The following is a 5,284-nucleotide window of genomic DNA, read 5'->3' as shown; positions in this document are numbered from 1 at the left end:
CTCTTGCGTGCCATCTGCTGGAAGAACTGCAAAAGATTAACCAGAAACTCAATTCTATGGAATGTGCCTATACCTTACAACAGAAAAAAATGACAGAGACAGCTGAAAAGGTAGATGACATCGCAAAGCAATGTCTGGCATCAGCCGAAGAAGTACAAGAAGTTAAGAAGAAGGTCAATAAAGTTGAAAAATATCAGGAAAAACAAGACAAGAAATTATTAATGCTTCAAATGGAAAAAGCAAATGTAACCCTCCGGTTCCAGGGACTGAAAGAAGAAACTGGAGAGGATCTAAGAGACATATTGGCGACAGCTTTGGCTCCACTAACTGGCAACGAAGCGGAAAAAATAAAAGAAGAAATGGATTTGGCCTATAGGGCCTATTCCAATTATACAAGAAAAAACAAGTTGCCAGCAGAAGTGGTTGTAAAATTTACAAAGCAACGTCTCAGAGATCAGATACTAAAGGTGACATCAGCAACGCCCCTGAAAATCGGAGATCAGTTGATAAGAATTTTAAAAGATGTTCCATTTGAAATAAGAATGAAAAGAAAAGAATATAAAGGACTGACCAGATTTCTAAAAAACCATCAAACAAATTACAAATGGCTGGTGCCCGAAGGACTGACTTTCAAGTTCAAAGAAAAGAGAGAAAAGATAGAATCTATCTTTAAGACTCAAGACTTCTTAGAAAGGCATGCCAGTAAAGAAGAAGAGGCAGAACTGGCCAAGTGGATGACAGGACTGAACGTGGAAGACAGCAGCTTGGAGGGAGAGGTGAAGGACGAGGAACCCAAAGGAGCAACTGCTTTGAAGTATAACTTGAGAGATAAGAAAGGAAAGGACCCCAGATTCTAGAGACTTTTCGATTTTTGGATTACACTCTGAAAAAGAAATTAACTCCCAGAAGGACAATACTAACATACTAATTGCCTTGTTAACAGAGATGGAGGAAGAAAAGAACGCCGGACTACAGAAGCAGTGATTGACTCTAATTCCTAATATGAAAAGACTAATATATTAACACCACTCACCCTTTTCTTTATCCATCTATATACCCACCCCTTTTCCTGACTTTAAGCGAAATATCTCTCCTTTTTAGGAGAGGGAATAAAGCTATTAAATAAAAAACAAAAACAAAAAACATCAGCTCTTCCATAGCCTCCTCCACGGAAAGCCTGTCCCAGCAGTCTGTACTTCAGTACAGAAGAGTATAAGAAGGAAACCCTTCTTCTTATGAGAATCAGGTCCTTCTTCTTATGATCAATGGACTAGCCCTTTATCTTTATTGGGAAAGTCCCAGAGGGGTACTAGTCTGGAGAGCTGCTGATAGCTAGAAGCAAGCTGAGTCACGAGGCTTCTAGTGCACTGCCAGGGGTACCAGGGGACCAATCATCTGTTGCCACACAGGAGGAGGCAATGGATGAGCTGATACCAGTTGCTGTTGCCACTAGCTGGTAGCTGGGTCTCAATGCAGCACTCTGTCCACTTCAGCCATCTCGACTCTACCTCTGGGTTATGCTTTGGCTGTCACTGAATGTTGGCAACAGTGACATTCAGTTCAAAATGTGGAGTTCTGTTTCATTGAAGGAGATGCAATGAAGGAACAAAAATAGCATAGCTAAGTGAGTTCTGAAGTGTTGTGCGGGTAAGTGGAGAGAACAAATTAAGTATAGAAATTCAGTTGTGGAAAGTTTTGTGATGATAAGGGGCAATTCTGCATCTCGCATTTGCTCTACATTTTCTCAACTGGGAGGAAAAAGTGCAGCTCAAAACCACATTTAGTTACCTCGGAGCAATGCCATACTTACTGCAAAGGCGTACCTGAACGGCCATAAAAGGGCCATAAATCTATGCAGAAGGTACCATAAAGCCCGATAATCAAAGAAAGTCAAAGCTGCATGCAGTCTGGAGGGTACCATAAAAATCTGATGATCAAAGGAAGTGAAAGCAGCATGCAATGCAGAGGGGAATTTCTGTTCCAACGTGGGTTTCCTAAACAACAGAGGGAAAAGTCAATGCAGAATCAGCCACAGGGCCTGTTGGCTAAAGCAGAGATAACAACTCAGTTTAAACGGGTTGCACTATAACAAATCATCATGGCCCAATGCCTTATATATTATTTCCAAATATGTGATTCTTAAATCCACCATCACTTACCAAAATGCAGTTTTTCAGTGATCACGATATATTTTGAATACTATGTGTAAGATGATGGCAGCATCATGGTTTGAACTATCTACAAGTTCCTCTTCTACCCAAAACATGCAAAGCGTTGTTTCCTGCTCACAAGACTCCTGATCTAAATGCTACCATGTCTGAGACCAGACCCCTATTGAGCAATGTGCTAGATAGCACAAGATGTCAGCACAAGGGTTGCCAGGTCCCCCCTGACCACCAGCGGGGGGTGGGGGGGACACAGGATTGCCAGCTCCAGGTTGGGAAACTCCTGGAGATTTGGGGGAAGAGCCTGGGGAGGACAGGACTTCAATGCCACAGAGTCCACTCTCCTAAGCATCCTTCCCCCCCCCCAGGGGAACGGATCTCTGTAGTCTGAAGATGTAATTCTGGGGGATCCCCAGGTCCCACCTGAAGACTGGCATCCATAGTCAGCACACTGCTCTGGTGGGTCCTTCTCTAAAGTTTAACCGAAACAGGATTCAAATGTGACCACCCCCACCCCCCTCCAAAGGAGAATGAGCAGCATTATTTACTTCCTTTGTAAGAGGGTTTTTCTTTTAGCTATGTCATACATACTACACCACGCATTGTGCACCTGAATGCATCCCAAACAGATTAGAGCAACAAGGAGTGCATTTTTTTTAAGACTGAAAAATGAACAGCTCCCCGAATGTGTGTGTGTGTGAGAGAGGGGGAGGGAGGAAATCACTCCTGGGGGAATGGAGTTTCTGGCTTGTTTTGCTTTGCTGAAAAATCTTCCCGGGTGTGAGCACTTTTTCAACTGAAGGTTATATTAACATTACGCACAGAGAGATTCGACTAATTAACAAATTACCAGTTTGTGGAGTTTGTTGCACATGCAGCAACATGCACACAAAGCAGTTTTCTGTGACCCAGCAGCTGTCCTCTTCTCAGTTCACAGCTTCATTAATCATGTGCTGGGCATGTTATTGTCTAAACTGCAGTGCCATTGGAGATGGGGAAAACATTGGGAAAGAAATGTCTCTTACTCTCTGGGAACGAGCTTAGATTACCAATGGCCACAGGGACAGAAAACACTTTATTGAAGCAGTGCTAAGAGAGTAATAAAAAAACAAAGTATCCTAATTCACTCAATGAAATGCTTATGAGTTGTTTTTCACATTTGTACTCTCAGCTTGGTCACAAGTGAGTTGGGTATCCAGTGAGGGAAGAACTGGAGATCCTATTTTAGAATAGGACATTTGTCTATGGTGCTAAGCAATTTCTATAGAAAAAAATAACAGTTGTTCAGAAAAGATGGTCTGTATCAGCTGGAAAGCAGCTCTTCAAGACAACAATAGCAGCCAGTCAACTTGTTACATGGTTGAAAATACCTTTCAGATGGAAATGTAAGTAAGCCGCCACCACTATTAACAACTGACAGCCTATGGTGGATGAACCCTGGGTCTACCAATCACTGCCTGAGCTAATTGCCTAGGATAATGGAAGAAGATTGAGGAGCCAACTGTAAGATGAGGCAAAATTAATAAATCATGAATTTAAAAAAACCTGTAAGATGTGGAAAGTAAATTACTAGCACTTTATTATGTTTATGGTTTTAGCATTGTGTTGTATTAATTGTGTTGTATTAATTTTATACAATATGGTTGGAATTTTATTTTGTTATTATGTAAGCCGCCCTGAGCTGGCCTCAGCCAGGAGGGCAGGGTAAAAATCTAAATAATAAAATAAGATAAATATAAGCTATTATGACTAGGGATGAGCACGAACCTCACTACAAACCAAATTTCGTCACAAACATGGCCAGTTCATGGATCGTGAGACTTCGGTTTGTGAGGTCGCTTCTCTCACAAACTGCCCATGAACTACCATGTCTTTCATGCAGGTTCAAGAGGTTTGTGGCAGCAGATTGTGAGCCAGACACACTGATTCTGTCAAAACAACAGAGGAGATGGACTTCTGCAGCCCTCCTGCAGCCCTGGAAACACCTATAGTGGCCCTTCAAAGCCTGACAGGCAGATCTGGCTGCCAACAAGAGGACTCCCATTCTTGTCTATGGGAGCAGAATGGATATATACCCCCAGCTCTCACACAGCTCTTTTTACAGTTAGGGAGGAGGGACCATTCCTGCCACCAGGCTACAAAGTGGTTCTGCTCCATGCGCAGGGAATGGATGCAGACCAGACGGTGAAGAACATAACTGCTGCGATTCAGCCTAGCCTGAGGGAGTGGGCGGGCATGGGTTACATCATCAGTGGCTACATGGTCACAGACACCGGCACCAACATGCTGGCATTGGTGAAGGCTGCACGCCTCAAGGGCATTGTCTGCCTGGTGCACACCCTGCACCTGATGGCGAGGGATGCTCTCGGGCTGGGAAGCAGTGTCAAGCCCACCTGGAACGTGGCCACATTGGAGATGCACTCCTTGTCAGAGACCTGTTGGTGCTTGGCCGCCCACTTCTCTCATAGCGTCAAGTCTGCCCACCAGCTGCATGAGAGGCAAGGGGACGGGGGAACCTGAACACCAGCACATACAGGACATGCCCACCTTTTGGAACTCCACTTCCACAATGATTGCACATCTTGTGCAGCAGAAGGGTGCAGTGCAGGATGTTATCTCGTCCATGCCCATCCTGCATGGGGAATGGGAGCTCAGCATCAACTCCAGTGACTGACTGGCCCTCTCCCAAATGGGGCATGTCCTGAATCCCTTCCAGGACACCACTGATATCCCTCTGCTCCCATACGGCCAGCCTGGGGCAAGCCATCCCCCTGACCCGTGGGCTGGACCGGGTGCTGGCCTCTGCACTGGAGCAGGAGGCAGCTCTTCTCCCAAGGGCCAGGTCCTTGGCAGAGAGGTTGCAATCAGGTGTGGCCACCCGGTTGTATCCTCTCCTGAAAGAGGGAGAGTACAAAATGGCCTGCATTGGTGACCCCCATATAAAGGACAGCATCTCTCTCTGTAACGCAGAGCTCCTGCAATGGAGGCAGGACGACTGCAGAGGCTGCCGGCCGATCGATGTGGCCAGAGTGAAGAGGGAATGGAAGAGGCTGGGGGGAGAGGAGGAGCAGCAGCAGCCCAGCACCTCAGCCCCCAAGAGCCTGGGGAGGGCAGGCACC

This window comes from Gekko japonicus, unplaced genomic scaffold (assembly GCF_001447785.1).
Source record: "Gekko japonicus isolate JY-2015 unplaced genomic scaffold, Gekko_japonicus_V1.1 scaffold1840, whole genome shotgun sequence".
Taxonomy (NCBI): domain Eukaryota; kingdom Metazoa; phylum Chordata; class Lepidosauria; order Squamata; family Gekkonidae; genus Gekko; species Gekko japonicus.
This window is presented reverse-complemented; position numbering follows the sequence as displayed.